This window comes from Apus apus, chromosome 1 (assembly GCF_020740795.1).
Source record: "Apus apus isolate bApuApu2 chromosome 1, bApuApu2.pri.cur, whole genome shotgun sequence".
In the NCBI taxonomy this organism is placed as follows: domain Eukaryota; kingdom Metazoa; phylum Chordata; class Aves; order Apodiformes; family Apodidae; genus Apus; species Apus apus.
The window spans coordinates 169,524,517-169,541,960 of record NC_067282.1 but is presented as its reverse complement, the minus strand read 5'-3'; the positions used below and the strand labels follow the sequence as shown (position 1 = coordinate 169,541,960).

General features: G+C 42.2%; 1 protein-coding gene across 1 annotated transcript in view; it reads left to right on the top strand.

Moving 5' to 3' along the window:
- Positions 1-3,352: 3,352 nt before the first annotated feature.
- The window catches only part of RAP1B (RAP1B, member of RAS oncogene family), a 30,451-nt gene continuing 16,359 nt past the window's right edge, over positions 3,353-17,444 (top strand). Inside the window, exon 1 of the mRNA XM_051625708.1 lies at positions 3,353-3,504. The gene's annotated coding sequence lies outside the window, so the exon portion shown is untranslated. The remainder of the gene's footprint in view (positions 3,505-17,444) is intronic.

Here is a 17,444-nt window from a genome sequence, read left to right as displayed (position 1 = left end):
AGTTCACAGCTAGTTGGCATGCAGCCAGCACAGCATTCTCTGGCACCGCGTGCCCATTAAACCTCAGAGTTTGCTGGCACAAGCCAGCTCTGCATTCTGTCCCAGACGTGGCTGTACTTCAGCAGTAATGAAACTGCAGTACACATAGAGCCACATTCTTCGCTCCAACACCCATGCAGCTGCAGTGAAAACAATGCAGGCAAAGTTAGAAAAATTATACGGAGGTGACCAAAGGCCACCCTGCCAAGCTTTTATCAAAGCATCACTTTAAAATATTCCTTTGTTTTCCCCAAATAATCTACCAACTCCCCCTCGCACTCCACTAATTCCACAAAACTTTTTAACAAGATCTATCAGTATTTTCCTCCTCTTTTTCTATCAGAGGGTATCTTTTGTGTTGCATTATGGCTGTTCCTCACAACAGCTATGACTTCATCAGACAGTTCCCTGTGTTAGTGATGAGCAGGCTATATTAGCTCCAGCAAAGCACTGGTCATTGAAATAAGAGGTTTTTGAAGTGCAGGCAGGCAACTGCTAAATTGGGAAACAGAACTTACAGTCCAAAGGACAAGCGGTACAGTGCTTTGGAAAGGTCCATTTCTCACTAAGGTTTATGGGGCTAAGAAGGTATTTTCTGTTTTTTTTTTCATTCCGTGAGCAGGGGACTGGGTATTTGACCTCCTTCTTTTAAAAACTCCAGATTGACGCTGGGCACAGGCAGGCCCACAGAGCAGGAAAGCTGATGCAGCTCTGTTGTTCTTTATTCAACACAACAACACTGTGGCCCTGCCTCCCCCACTCCTTCCGTATTCCTGGTTCTTCGGGGTGTTGTTCTATCACAGGGACAGTTCCTTACTCGGCTTGAGTGACCATCAAGGAGCAGCACAGTCACCTGTGAAATGCTTAACAAGCTGAGTAGAAAAAGTTGTGTGGAGTATCAGGTGAGCCTGCTTAGCAAGCACACCGATTTCTCTTCACCAGTCACACTGACAGAAGTCAGGCTGGTTTAAGAATTGCGCTGAAGATTAGCTAGATGATTCATAGGAAAATCCAAACTTAAGGGCCTGATTCACATTCAAAGTATGTGTCAAAGAGAGCTGGGAAAAGGGAACACTCAATCTCTTGCCCAGAATGGATCCCAGTTGCCTATTTCTTCTAGTTGCAGTGATCGATCTCCAGTCATGTCTATATTAAGTAAACCATGTGTGTATATATATGTATAGACACTTATTTTAAAATACTGAGTTTCAGATGCCCCTGTATGAAACTCAAAACACCAAGATCTGCTCACGGGAGATTCACTCAGACTCCCCAAGGCCCCTTCCTGTTTTCTGCTTGTACAGCTGCATTTGCCCCACTGCCTACAAAACACAGGGCAATTAAAGGCACACTGTAAAATATTATTACAGTAATGGCACACATCTGTTCCCGGAACACCGCTTGTTATTTGTGATTAATCTAGTTCACTGGAGAAAGTTGTGATGGCAGAGGATATATCTCTGTTTGCTCTTTTCCTCTGTACAGCTAATATTTCTGGGAGCTGATAATAATGCCTACTGACAAAAAAAAAAAGACTAAAGAAACAGAACCATTTTTCTATCTGGTGAGTAAACATACTATACAGCTAATAATTGGATGAGATGCTCTTATGATTTTTACTTGAGACAGTATTTTATGTATGTTGACATCTCTCATTAATGTTTTTTGCCCAGCACGGGACATTCCACTAAGAAAGGGCTAGTTTCTAACGTACTTGATTTCTCACAACCTGAGGTCTCTTGCATTACCCGTCATTTACAGGGATTCATTATCAACACACTGCACAAGGGTTTAAGCTGTAAAACACCAAGAGATTTGTCTGGACTTTGGAAGAGATTTTATGATGTTTGGGATTTGGGAGCAACACTCTAAAGAAAAATATTTTTTTAAACGCATCAGTTTCTGGACGTCTTGAATCTAGATGATGCTGCTCTTACCAAGGGCAGTTCATTTCTCTGGTCATTCTTTGTGCTTGATCTGAGCTCCAGCGTCTCCCACACATTCATTTGAAGCTGTGTGGTTTCCAAACATTTATAGCGAGGAACTCTCCATCATGCAACTCGGAGAAATGTAATCTCTCTTTTTTCTTGTATCCCTTCTCTATCTCTGTGCTACAAACAGAAAGCCTCTGCTTCCTCCACACCCACTCTCCTTGCCAGAAGCCTCACTGCAACTTCCTGTCAGTTTTACACTCTGCTGTGGACTTCCTCTGAGCAGAAGTTTTATCTGAACCTACCATGTTAACTATTTGCTTACTAAGTGTTTCCTAGAAATATAAATGCTTATTTTTAACCTTTATCAGTTGTACCCTTTGCAACTGGAAAATGTTAGTGACATGGGGGGAAAAGTGGCTTGCAGTATTTAAAGTAAGATAAAGGCTAAGAAATATTTTAATTATTTGGAGGGAATGGGCATCCTACTTTGCATCAGCAGGGCGTTCACATCCACAGGTGTAATAATCCACATAAAACCAGTAATACGCTGTATTTCTAAAACACCTGTAAGCAATGGATCTCAAAACCCTTTTAGGAATTTAATAAATAAACGGCAGTTACGCTTCCAGCTCTCGATGTTCTAAATGAACTTAAAGCCATCGTAACGTGCTTTCGGCCCACCTCTGAGCTGTAACTACCCTACGGCTCCTGCTCGGAAGCCCAAGAAGAAGGGCCAACAAGAAGCCCAAGAGAGCAGGGCCGCGCTCCCCGCCCAGAGCTCGGGCAGAGCAGGGCAGGGCGGCCCTGGCCCGCAGGACGCGCCGCCGCGCAGCACCCGGGGCCTCCAGGCGGGCGCTCGGGCCTGCGGCGGGGGGCAGGGCGGCCCTGGGCGCCGGGCTCCAGCTCTCAACGCGCTCTGCCAGCCCCGGGCCGCCGGAACGGCTCGTGTCCCTTGTGCTCCAGCCCCAGGCAGAGATCCCCCTAGGGCCGAGCAGGAGCGCTCGGACAACTACAGCTCCCGCGTCCCGCCCGCCCGCCCGACCCCCGCACCCCCGGGCCCAGGGGCGGCTCCCCCTCCCCCCCTGCCTGCCCGGCAGCCTCCCGAGCGGAGGCGGCCGCCCGGGACAGGCCGCCCCCCCGCCTCGGCAGGCGCTCCCTGCCCGCCGCCCCCCGCCGCGCCGGGACCGCCAGGCGCGCGGAGCCGCCGCTGCCCGCGCACACCGGGCGCCCCCGCGCGCGCCAGGCCCGGTTGGGGGGGGGGGGGGGGGGAGGGGGGAGGGGGGGGGGGCGGCCGCGCGGCGCCGCGGGGCTGGGCGCGCGCCTGCGCAGGGGCGCGGGGCGGCCGGTCCCCCCTCCCCTCCCCGCGCGCCGCCCCCGCCGCGCCAGAGCGAGGCTGGGCTGCGGCGTCACGGCGACGGCCCCAAGCCGCGCCCGGCACAGGCAGCGAGCGGCGGCGCAGCGCGGCGGGCGGAGCGCGGCGGGCTCGGCCGGCGAGGCGGCGGGGAGCGGCGGGGAGCGGCGGCGCTGTCCGGTAGGTCGTGGCTGGCGGAGCGCGGGCCGGGCCGCTGTGGCGGCGGGGCGGGGAGCGGCGCGGCGGGTACAGGTGGCGCGGCGGGGCGGGGACGGGCCGGTGGGGGCGGCGGCGGCGGCGGCGGCGGGGAGGTGGGGGGAGAGGCGGCGGGGAGCGGCGCGCTGTGAGGGAAGGGGCAGGAGCCTGAAACATGGCGGAGGAGGAACTGGGAGCCGCCGCCTCGTCCGGCCTGAGGCGCGGGGGGACACGGCGGGGGGGCAGCGGGGCGCTGAGGGGCAGCCGCTGCTGACCGGGCGGAGGGCCCGGCCCTGCCCTTCGCCGCCGCCACCCCCCCTGCCGCCGGTCCCCGGAGCAGAAGTTGGAGCGGAAGCGGAAAGTTGTAACCCCCGCGGCTCGGGGGCCGCGACGTGGGGCCCGGGCGGCTGCGGGGAGGGGCGGGTGACGCCCGGGCTCGGCCCCGCCGCGGGCGGGGAAGGGGCCGGTCCCCGGCTGCCGCCGTCGTTGTCAGCGGGAAGTCCGAGCCGGAGCCCCACCTAGTCCGGTCGTCGGAGGAAAGCTGCTCGCTCTTTCCGGCCGGTGTGGGGGGGGGGAGGCGAGGGGGATGAACCCACCGGTCGCTGGTGCTTGTGCCTGGGGTAGCCACGGAATGGGACGAGCAAGCGGCGTCGTGGTCAGCGAGTTCCCGTCCTGCCTGTCACAAAACAGGAAAAGGGGATGACAGGGATGCTCGCCTCGTCTAAACAGCCCCCCTGCACACACACACCCGTGTCAGAGCAAAGGGAAGAATTTGACTACGATTTCCTGCGCCAGACCCGTCTAAATAAGCCTGAGATACCTCGCAGACTTCTGCGTTGTGTTGGTGAAGAAGTGGTGGAAGGAAAGCAAAGTTTGCAGAGGGGAAAATAGACCCAAATCTGAGTGTTTTCGAGCTGACCTCGGATTATGGAAAGAGGGTAACAGATCGGGGTTTCCTGCAAAAAAAACCCAAAACAGTGGGCTTTTACTCCCCTTTCCATCTTAAAGCGAGGAGTTATCCTTTTCAGGAATTATATATATATATATATATATATAAAAAGCTTTCTCTACACTGCTTTGAAGTATGATAGTGAGGTAATACAGTTCCAAGAGAGAGGGTATTTCAGAGATGCCCAGCTTGCAAATCGCATAGGTGTCCTGTCTGTGTTCATGCATTTAGGTGTTTTGATTAGTGTAATTTGTTATTTCCAGTGTATAATAGCTACATCTTACCCCAGTGTGATATGTGTAGACAGTGTATGACAACGGATGTTCAGTATTATTTCACGCATCTAAACTGTTGTTATAAAAAGGAAGACAATAAACTCTTATTTTTCATAACTCATAATTAAAAGGCAAAAATGCAGTCATGTTGTCCTATGCAGTAACCATTCAAAACCAAATTAGTTTCCCTTTGGAAAGAGTCTCTTTTCTCCTCTATGGAAAACTTGAAAAAATTATCATTATCTTTTGGATTGCTTGCCTCTGTGTTAAAATTGCAAGCTTTAGAAAAAAAAACCCAACGAAAGAGCAAAGTTGGTACAGTCAAGTGTTTTCACTTTCTTCATTCATCACATCTTTTTTTATTCTTGCTCAGAGTCTGTCCTGTAGACTTCATTCTATCTAAAAATTAGCTTAGTGAATAGTGGAGATCGCCTTGGCTGTTCACATCAAAGGTTTTGCAGATAAACTTTCTGACTAGTCAGACACAGTGTTTTACTCCTTGGTATCTGCATGTTTTCAGGGATGCTTCTTGTAGTAGTATGAACTACTTCAAGTTCTTGGAACCATAGTGTAAAGCTTTATGATCATCTGTAGCTACATAACTGAGTTTTGAGTTGCACTGTGCTGCGTAAATGTCGTGTATCTTTTTTGCAGCAAAACTGATCATACTTGGAGCACCTGTCTGCCTGGGGGTGAAATAATCTGCGAAACAGAATTGAAAGACTATAAGTGTGAAATCAGAACTTGTATATGGGGGAAAAAAGAACCACAGTCTTTTTACTGTCTGTAACTGTGGGTCTTGCTTCTAATATTACATATGTGCACCAGATAAGTTTTTTTGAGTGGAAATAAAATTGTGCTATTCTGTTCCAAAGCTCTGCTGTAGGACAGTTCATCAAAAATAAATCTGAATTGAGCTGTGACAGTTCTCTTTGTGCTGTGCCAGTTTTGCAGAGTAAAACTGACTGTCTTAATTGAGAGCCTTTCTGGAGCAGAGGCAAACAGATGGGAATCTAGGTGAGGGCCTACAAAAGGAGAAAGAGATTATTTGTATGGCTGAGGAAGGAAATGTACTGAAGACAGCAGCGTAGCTTGTGATCTAGCAGATAGTAAATGTGACTGGGAACTAAAACAAGCCGTTGTCCACCTATCATCTGTAATGTGGGAAGTGCAAGAGTCAAAAGAAGTAGTTGAGTACTTGATGCCTGCTGCTGTAGAGCCAATCCTGTCATCCACAGAGCTCTGCTAGCTGCTTGGAGTTGGGTTTAGAGAGGTGCTCTTAAGGATAAGAAAATGTTACAGGTAAAAGCAGGCACTCTGTTGTCCTTGGGTGTATAGTAAGAGGGTAGGCAGGTCCTCTATTAATTGGCACGTCTAAGTAATGCTTAGATGACTTTCAGATACCTGACACTTGAGTGTTCTTCAGAGTAAGCTCAAGTTATTGAGAGTTTTAATCGAGATTGCTCTTTTAGTAAACACATCACTAAGCATACCCTGTGCCGTAGAAGTTCATGTTTAGCTTGTGGTTGCAAGCACTGCCACTCTTTTGCCTCAGAACAAGTACAGAAGCAGACTGAAGTGCACTGTGTTGAATCCCTGCTGAGTTGGGGCGGGTGTCTGCTGTGTTCTGTTGCATCTAGGTCAGGTAAAGGGATATTTTAGACAACCTCCTTATTTGGAGAAATGGAAGGAGTATCTACAGTAACTACACCTTCACATTTGAAGGCAAACTTTGTTTTCCCGCTCAGATGCAGTTGAGATGGTCCAATTCTACCCTGCATAAAGCAGAGAAAAAAGGAAGGGTTTTTTTGTTACTTGAATGCTGTTAATAGAGAACCTGTTTTCAAAGTTGTTCAGCGATTGACTGCAATAGATCTTTAGTACCTCACTTGAAGCATCTAATGTATCCCTTTCACCTTAGGGTCTGCCAGCCATGAGATAACACAGTGGCACAGATGTAGTAGAAGCAATATTCTGATGAAGCTGTGGCAGTTTGTTTGTAGTAGGCAAGCACTTTCTCCAGAAAGTCAAAGACCTTGTCTGCTGGCACAAACTGTTTCTTCATGGAGCAGTTAAATGAGGCTACCTTCAAAAGCAGCAGTAGGTTTTGGCTTGAATCTCTCATCTCTTGAGCTTTAGAATGCCTAAGGCAGCACTGGACACAGAAGCAAAAAGGGGCTTTTAATTATTTTGTGTGCCTGTTTATGTATGCTGTTGTGAACTCCTGATGTACTGCGTGTTCGTCTCCTCTAGCAGTAAGGAAAGGGAGGAAGATTGTAAAGGCTAGATTGGAAACCTGCCTATTAGGCAATTTCTGAAATACAAAATGATTTGGGGGCCCTCTAGCTATTCAGGATGTTCTTTTTTCAAGAGCAGTGTTTTAATAGTTATTTTTACTACTGAAGCAGTAGAGTGAAAGTTCCTGTAAGACCCTACAGGAGTGTGTGTAGTAGAGGTAAATGAACTTTTTAGAGTTGAACCAGGAAGAAGAGGAGGCACTTGACAATATCTTGTATGCTATCCCACTCAGCTTTCTATTTATTAATCTGAGGACTTGAAGTCAGTCCCTGTTACGCAACTATGAAAAGAGACTGCAAATTACAGTACACATGGTTAGTTCATTCTTGACCGAGGGAGGAAGGGCTGACCATAGTACAGGGGTGGGACAGCCTAGCGCTTTTGATGGAATGGTGTTTGCATCCTGTGGCAGGGAAGCAGCATCTCATGTTTCTCTGCAGCCTGAGATTCTCTTTAGGGAACCCTTAATTTCTTAGATCACTTTGTATCATTCCTGCAGCTGTTGCAACACAGGAAGGTGTTCTAAATCAGAATGACTTGACCAGGTCTTCTGCAAAAAAGATATTCTATGCAACTGTTAATAATTCATGAAATAATTTCAATATAACTCTTCATCCTAGAGCTGCGAGAAACTTTATATCATTAGATTTTTTGGACAGTATTGAAGAACTGGAACAGGAGAACAGTTTATTTTCATAACTGAAGACAAAGCAAGGATCTGTCCTTATAATTCTTGTCTCTTCATATAACCTCTGAGGAATGTGTGCTCTTTGCATCAAAATTTATCGGCATTGGGGTGAATGTTGCTCTTACTTGCTTTAATTATAATAATTATTATGAAGTCTTGATTTCAATAAGTAATCTGGATTAAAGGAAAAGATGTAGTTTAACAATATTTTCTTTAGTGTGGTTTATTTTGTAATCTCATGTGATGGTGGAAGCTTTTAGAGGAAATTTCTATCATATCCCAAATAATGTAGGTTGGTTAGTCCCCTCTTTAGTTAATCTAAAATAACATGTGAACACAGTCTCTGCAACCGCTTCTTTTTGTTTCTCTGTATTAGTTGTCTATGCTTTTGTAGTCCTGTTTCTTCCACTCAAAGTCTCTTGTTTCTGCAACCTAACCATTTGTGCCTTCATTTTTTTTTTCATGTCTGCAATGAAGAGAAGTTTCTTAAAAACATTCTTCATACATCAGGAAGAAGCAAAAATAATTCCACCACATCTATGTCAAAGATGAACTGCAGACATATGTGAGTTACCTGTGTGGAGTGCAAGTGGTGAGGGGTACAACTGTCTGTTGTTAGCTGTGGCACTTAAGTACTACTTAAGTCAAAGTGTTTTCAGTAGTTTGCAGGATCAGACCAGCTACTTGTGTTTTTTCTAAAGTTTTTTTGTATGGTCAGTATTTTTTATTTAAGATTAAGCTATTATACTGAGCAGTGCTTGGACTGCATTAGGAGCCAGACACTGCTGATAGTTAGGTTGTGCAGTTATACAGTCTGTGCTTGCAGTTAATCAAACTCCTATAACATCTGATCTGATACTTGCCCAGAAGGGATTCATTAGAAGACAGTGGAAATTTCAACTTATTTTTGCCTGAATGCAGAGATGGCTAAACATAAATATGAAATGGAAGTCATCTATTAGTGGATGTTCTCTAAGAATCTTACTCTCTGCAGTACAGTATGTAGGACTAGGTTATTTTTTTATAATGTCACATCTACAGTTGAAACTCAGCTGTGCATGTCTGAATGTCCAGGCTTACGTGGTTAGTTGTGTGGGGGCAGCCCAGCAATATATAGCGCAGGAATATTTTTTTATTAATCTTGTGAATGTGAAGTGGTTAAGGTGAATTATAGGCATTGTAAGATGCAGTTAGTAACTCTGATCTTCCATTGCACGGCTACTTACAAGATGGCATTCTGGAAGCTTGATGTACAAAATGACCCATAAGCATAGCCTACTTGGCTTCATGTGCTTGCTTTTTGCACACAATATTGTTGAAGGATTTTCTTAGGGTTGGGAAAGTATATTAATTAATACTGCATGACTTGATTAATACTGAGTCTTGACTCATACACTTCTGAAATTATATTTAGATAGTATATGTAAGGTTATATCATACTGTCTTTCTGTGACCCTTCTGACTTGTTCAAAATGGAGAACTGATGGGTGGTGGTTATATCCCCATTCAGGGAAAGCTCCCTTTATATTGGTGAAAGTATACCGAAAATGCTTAGTGTTTTCATAGATTTTATGATGAGCAACATCAGAAATTCTTGGCAAGCGTGACTTCACTGTCAGAGTTCTTGCACGTAGTGTACCAGTCCATAGATTCATTAACAAGATAGTTTTATATCAACAGTATTTACTGACTTCAAGTATACAGTTTGAGATGCCTTGAACTTGTGTTCTTCCTGGGCTGTGAAATGCTGTGTTCAAAATTGAACTTCTGCTGACAATAGTTGTTTCAGAATATGCCGCACTTCTAGAAGTTTGTCAGTTCATCATCTAGCACTTAGTGGAACATAAGAGACTGTGTAGTAGTCCTATGGCATCAAGAAGGAGCACTGGAAGATGCAAGAATAGCTGACTGTCATGCTGGAGAGTCACTTTCATTTTTATGATACATCTTTTTTGACTTACGTAGCAGATTAGGTGGGATTTCGCCAAGGAAGAGACACCCTGTTACTTGATATAGATTGTTCTGGGCATTGAGTAATCCTGGAGGCCAGTAGAGAGAAGTCTGTGGTACTATAATAAACAGGCATTCATAACTCATTTTTTAACTGGGTGCTTCGTCTTCAAATATTCCTTCTTCTGGTGTACTGTTTTCTACTTGCTTCTTATACCAGAATACTAGAGAGAAAAAGCATTTCTGAACAATACCTGTTTCTTCTTACTGCATATTTTCGTGGTTTATTGTTACCTTTTCAACTTTCTTTATATTTGAACAAGTCTGTTGTTTTTATTTAATTATTCTTTTTTTTCTGATCTCCCTGAACGTTTTATTTCAGGAAACGCCCTAGGCTAAATTGAGGTTCAGCCAGAGATTTTGCGTGGAAAACTTGTGTTAGAGCTGAAGCTGTGCAAAAACTGAGTAGCTGAAAACGAGATTTTACAATTAAGTGCTTTAGGCCACTGTATGTGTTGGTGCTTGGCATCCTTTTGATCTGTGTGTTGCTTTCCATCAAACTCTTAAGGGTAACCTCGGCATAAAAATGAAGTGTCTGTGTGAGTGAGAAGATAAGAATATTTCATATGAAGCCTAGAATGAAAAGATCGAGTAGGTTGTGCAGTTTTATTTAAGATAAACAAAGAAACAAAGAAGTCTTGATGCTACCTCTTCCTTTTCTGCTAGTAATCTGAATCATATCTAGCCAGGAAACTGATGAAGAAGCAACATTAAGCGCACATTAGTTTGGACTTAATTTAGCTACAGTAACGAATATTTTGAGCAATGTGCAGTATTGCTGACTGAGAGGCTACATCCTGCTTCTAGCCAGAGGCAAGATCTTAAGATGCAGTTTGCAAATACTTTTTTCCCAAGTCAAATATATCAACTTGAAAATATTTGTATTTTCAGGTAATGTAATTCTTCCATTACTTGATGTTATTGGGGACTTCTTTTTAAATTTGGTGCTGTAAGCTTCACAGAGGAAAGCTGAAGCTTCTTTTCCAAGCTGAATGCTGAATCTTCTGTGATAGTAGAAGTCAAAATAAAGAACCATTCACAGCCTTATCTACAGAAGGTTGTAGAACCCAAGAACCTAAACAGAGGACACACTGGGTTAACTGAGAGCACCCTAAGCAATGTAGAAATATAAGACTGGTTTCATGAAGAATGATCTAGCTTCACTGGATTAGTCAGGGTAGACTGAAAAGTCAGTCTTCCACTCAGGTTTTGCCCAAAATATAGCTTGTTTTGAGATGCATATATTTAACTTCCTGAAAATAAAGCTCTTCTTCAGTAAAAAATTTAGGATATAGTAGTAACACTTGTGCAAATGCTGTATTGATTGTCATAGTCTAAATAACAGATGACTCTTAGGAGACCAGACATGCAGATTTGTATTTAGAAAGGTCTCCCCATCCAAACCTCTGGAGCTGATTTTAAATTTTTGTATACATTGGACATAATCTGCTACCTTATCGAGGTGTGTGCTTGATTTGACTTAACAGCAAAGTGACTCTTAAAATATGACGGGTTTCTCTAGAAAATAGCAAGCTTTGAAGATGCAGAGGAACAAAAAAGTACTGTCTAAACAAGAACTAGAACGATCATTAGAAGATTCAAATAGGCTCTTGTGGAGATGTGATTAAACAAGTTTAACCTTCATTAATTTGGTAACTCTACTGAAGATCTAATCCATGTAATAGAAAGTGGTGTGGGGATGAGTGTGATTCAGATTAATTTGATTAAGATTATTCAGCTTTTTGTGTAGGTGTCATTGTGTCTATGAGCTCAGGTTTGAAAGTGTGAATTGCTTACCTTTGGGTTCCTGCTCTTAGCTGTCAGATTCCGCCCCCCCCTCAGAGGTTCCTGACCCATTAAATGATACTTCTTTTTTTTTTTTTTGTTGAAGATACATCAGCTGCTCACAAAGCAGCTGTAGAACTACAGCAGGTCACAGTTTGGCATGTTCATATAAGCCAGCATTCGTTTTAGTGATTTTTTTTTTTTTTTAATACCCTCATCTGAAGCTTGTGACAGCTTAGCAGTTGCCTCACAAAACAACTAAGTTGTATGTGCATCTGCATATAGGCAAAGGTGTGGAGGTCAGCTTCTTCAGTCGTTATCTTCTGATCAAGATATGTTTGTGAGTTGGCTGTTCCCTTAGGAGCTGCCATCCTTAGGTTCAAGATGTTACTGCCTCACTGCCAGAAACGGAACAGGATGTTCTGCCTAGGTTTCCTCCACTTCAGTTAAGCATTTCAGACTTTCACAAACCCGCCTTCACGTGTGGAATCAGCCACTAAAGTTAACTGGAAAGAAGCTGTTAAGGTTGCACCTCCATTATTGCAGAAGTAGCAAAACAATGTGGCAGAAGATGGTAGTTATTACTGGGTGTTGATGTATGCTTTTTTCAACTTAACCTCAGGACAGGTGTCTCAAGCTTTAACAAAAGAACTGTGTGTCAAATTATGTATAATTTGGGTGAATTTGAGTAGCGTTTGCTACTTACATTCAAATACTGTGTTTCTATTAGGGAAGTATTGATTGAGAGGTCAAAACAGACGTGACTCACAATTACTTGGGATTTGGCTGGTATGGTTCATTTATCATGGAAGAGCTAATTTTGTTCCTGTTAATGAATGCTAGTAGCTAGTATTCTCAATTTGCATAGAATCAGTGTCCTTTCAACAGATAAAACTTCTATTCTTAATTAAAATGATGTGTGGGAATTTGTAAGACTGCTCTCAGGCTACCAACCTGATTTGTGATGGAATTACTGTAAATCATACTGTAGAAAGTTACTTTGTATGTGAAGGGCCTACACCAGCCAGTCTTACATGGTAGGTACCAAAAGATCTTCTAATGAAGTAAATCTGTATTTTTGTGCCTTGGCAGTGTCTTAGTAATCTAAACAAACCTGGATTGAAATCAAACTCAATAATTAAGACAGTGCAAGTAAAGTTACCTTGCTATGCAAGCTCTGGCATTGCCAGAGATGTGTATAATACGTGAGTTATAGAGAACAGTGGACAGGAGGGACAAAAATTCAGGTGGTGCTGGAATTCCAGTTGAACTGAGCATTGCCTTATGTTGGTAGAAGGAAACCTGATATATGGCCTTTACTGCTTCAGCATCCAGTGTCACAATCAGAGTAGAGCTAGGATTGCCAGATGTTAAGCAGATAACACATGGAATTTAAGGCTGTGTCTTGTTTCTGCAACAGAAGTTAAGCTGCCTTTTTCCAAATAAGAGTATCTTAAGCCAACTGGCAACTTTATTCTTGAAGTAACTCTCAAACTGCATGAATGATTTTTTACAAGAGAAGTATCTTGACTCTGAAAACTTCCATGCCTTACTTACAGTCCTGCTGGTTTTAATTGGTTTTGTAGCTTGAGACAGAATTTACTGTAACAATTATGGGGACAAACAAATGCTTGTATCTGCTTTTAATAAGAAAGATGCATATCAGGCAAAGCTGGTTGGATATACCATGATATAGCAATCCATTAATTGATAAAATTTTAGAGCAAATACTGATCCTTCTCTGCAATGGCAGTAGAGCCAAGTTCACAGCAGTAAATTGCTGCCTCAGTTCTCAAAGCTTGCTGTATGGTTGAATATTTAGCTCCTGCCTAGCAGGATACCATAATGTGGTAATTATGCATTCTCTGAATTTATTGTATTTGTAGAATTTTTAAAAGCCTGGGTGTTCTTTCTGTTGTCTGCCTGAGTTTTCTTTGCCAGCATAAAAAACATTTGTAGTTCAGTTTCTTTGGGAATTCTGAGATGATGGGTTTTTTTGCTGGAAGTCTGACTGGTAGAACATGTACAAGCTTTTATGGGGGAGAAAATGGCAATCACTCACCAAAAATAAGAATAAATTTGATAAATGTTACAAAGTTAAATTGAAGCTTACATAGGCTGTATAGGTTAGGTTTTAGAAGGGACTCTACATTTGAATCAACGTATTTGAATTTTCGTATAAAATTGAAACTTGAACTCAGTAAGTGTTAATTTTTAGTAGCTTAAGAATGTTCATTACATTACTTGCATTGAAATGACCTTTTATACTTCATAGGAAACTATTGCAAGTTGCACATGCTTGTTAGTCTCCCGCATTAGGAAGCTTTCATCTTGAGATATCAGTGGCTTCAAGCAGGCTAGTTTTTGTCTTTAGAACATATATTAAGGTTAGTGTTCAGATAGAAGATCTAGGTGGGAGTTAACTTTGACTTCAGGAAAAAAAGTATATTCAGTTATACTAATTATAGACAGTGGAACTAGTCTCACAAGATAAGCTTGTGTTAGCTGCTCTGCAGAAATTGTTGCTGTGTGCAGTGTTAATCAAGGTAGCTCCTTTCAATGAAAGGAAGAAAGCTTTGTTAACCTCTGGTGGGATAAGTGTCCCTGTTGGCAGATCAAGGAGCAGCTTAAACCTTGATGCCCTGTTTGCGCTGCAGTAACGTTTTGTTTTCAGGTCTCTGCCTTTTTCTCAGGTGGTTAGTATTGGTTTCATGCCACTAGATTAGATTAATCACCCAGACAGCATTTTGAAAATCCTCTGTAGATTCTTTGTCATCAATTAAGATATTTGAATGTAATTGAAGAAGTATCTTTGTCCAAGAAAAATTACTATATTATGCCCAGAAGAACTAGCCATCCAACTGACAAAATAATGGTTTATCAAGACAAGAAGCTGTCAAAAACAGGTAAAAACTAAAAATAAGTATAACTTCTAGCTTTGTTTACTGAACAGTTGACTCATTTCCAAAGAGTCTGCGTTAGTAACAAAATAGCTTTACTTCCAGGAGTCTGAGTATAAATGTCTTTAACTAGATGTGATCAGCTTTTCAGTGAATCTTGTATTTAGAATTGATTTCTGAAATGTTTGTTGTTGTTTTTTTTTTAATAAGTGTGAAAGACAGCTCTGGAATATTTTAATTTCTCTTTTACAAAAGATACCACTTGTCCTGTTGAGTGGATTATCTGAGTTGTTTTAATTCCCATAGCATCAAAAAGTTCGTGAAATTGAACAGGCTTCCACTTGGGGTATGTTGTCAAGGTGCTGCTTAGGCACTGAAATTATTCTGAAAAAGACAAAGTAAAACAAACAAACAAACAAAAACAACACAAAACCAAACTCCTTGGATTTGAGGGATAAGAACTTAGGGCTTCTCCTTACATGTAAGTATTTTGGGAATATTAAGAACAGCATACATCCTCTACAATTAGTTGCTTCCCTGAAGAAGGAGTTCTGAAACAAGAGACTCAAAACTTAGTGGAATCTGGATGGTACAGACAATAAGAAAGATTTAAGATTGGCCGTCTGAGACTGCTCCAGTAGTTGGGAAGCATCTTGTCTGGGAAGATTTAATCCTCTGGCTTTGGTCAGTCATGTGACTGCACTAGAGCTATTTTTCCAGATGTCTGACCGTCGTCATCTTGTTCCATCTCAGGGCTAGTATGCCTTCTCTGAGAAACAGGGGTTTTCTTGGCTTTTTTCCCCTACACTGCTTATTGTAAGCAGGTAAACCAGTTGGTTAATTTGCTTCATGTGTCATACTCATGTTTGAAACTTTTTTTTTCTCATGCAAACAGTTGAGATTAATTTAGGAGTGCTATTCCCAAGGAGTTTTGAACGAAGTGTCTCTTCCAGAGAGGTAAGAAGCATTATGAAAATTTTAGTAAATACACTGCAACTTCACAATACAACCAGAATGTCAGGGTCTGAACAAGAATCGTGGTGTCTGTTGAGTGCTGAATAGTCATGATCCCTTCTGAAAATGATAATGCTTCTGGGAGGGACTGTTTAATTCCATACCTGAACAACTAGTTTGCATAAGCAAGTCTCAGGGATATCTTCAAGCAGTGACTGTATTTAGTTACATCTTTGGCCTGGGGCTAAGCTGTAGTTAACAGCTTCATTTGGTTTAATACCACTTGGAAAGACTGGATTATTAGCTTTCCCATTCCTCAGGTAACAAAGCTGAATCAGAAACCAAAATTTGAAGCTGAAGGAGTTTAAAGAAAACTAAATTCTACAAAAAACCCCAAACCAACCAACTAACTTTTGTAACTATCATATATTGAGCCCAATTACCAATGGTATTTGAACTTTCCTGAATTCTTCGTTGCTTGGTTACTTTTCAGGAAAGCTTTACAAGTAGTAAGTATGCAGTTTCTTCGTTCACTGCTGAAGTAGGTTTCCTTATTCTTCAACTTAGGGTTTTGGTTTGCCACCTTCTGGAGACATGCTTCAAGAAAATGTCTAGGAGGCACTTTTTCCCAGTTTATATGATATGGGCAGAAGTGGAAAGCAATTCCATGTTCACAGTCCTTCTTGGATATGAAGCTTGTAAAATACTTCATTTCAAGTGACTAATCTTTCTTCCTTCTGTTCAAATGAGTTTATTCAAATATCTGCTCATCCTTCAAAGAGAGTCTTTATTGGAAAAAGTATCCTTATGCACATAAAGCTCTTGCTCCTCTAGTTTATCAAGTACTTTAATTTTAAAAAGTGTGCTATGAAAAGGTAGAATTAAGCAGTTACATTAATACACTGATGCATTAATACATTCATTAATTAGAAAAAGTAATATGAGCAGGCTAGCAAGAGAGGCTGCACAGGCATGGTGGTTTTTTGGACTGTTACGTTTCAGGAAGTATGCAAGGCAGCTATGCCTCAGTTAATGGAGGCAATCTGAAACTGAACTGTACTTAAGAGAGATTGTATACTTGAGACATGATTGTAATCTGTTTTATTTGAAAATCCTATTTCTTGAAGAAGCATAGCTTCCCTTGTTTCTTCTCTTTTAAGCTAAATCTTGCATTAGACATACTCAGAGTTCATTGTTATGTCGAATATCTTTGTCTAGAAATACTTGACCCAGCTGTTCAAAAGCAGTACCTGTGCCAATTAAGAGGGGAAAAAACCCTTGCTTTGTGAATGCTTCCTATCTTCTTGTTGTGTAGCGTCTGTAAGAGATCACAGTAGGAAGTATTTTCCTACCTAAAGACAGGAGGAGAAAAATGAAAAGCAAAGGAAGTTGGCATTGCTCTCACTCCTTGCAGGTCTGTCACCTTAAAGGCAGCCAGCCTTCAAAACAAAACTTTTCTCTTTAAGTAGACTCCACTAAATAGAGAGGGATTCAAACAGGTTACTTGGTTTATTCATTAATAATGAGTTTAAACTTATTTATATCTAATTGTTGGGTGATTTGGTGGATACTTCTCATCAGCTGTTCAGTAATCTAGGGAGGCATTGCTTATCTGTTACTCAGTTATAATAGTCTCTTCGTTTCTATTATGCCCATTTGAGTATATCCATTTTACAGCCCTGAGATTGGGTGATCTGGGGAGTGCAGACAATACTGGTTTTGGACTTAACCCTGTCCTATTCTTGAAATGCTGGCCATGCTGTTTTATAGCTGCACCTTTAGAATTCTGAGTTTTAGATGAGGAAATATGTAAACCTAACCATCTCCTCCTTTGAGTAACAAATAATGCTATCTAAGGATCCCTTTTTCTTCATTCCTGTTAATACAATTGATTTCTGATAGCTTCAAAACTGAAGGGTATTGTTGAAATGACTGATTAGTGCAAACTGCTGAAAATAATTGTGAAGTTGCTACACTGAACTCTTGTCTTGATTGTACAAATGGTTTCATAATTACACATTCTTCCAAAGCTCTTCCAGTAATTTCTTTTTTTTGGGAGGTGGGAG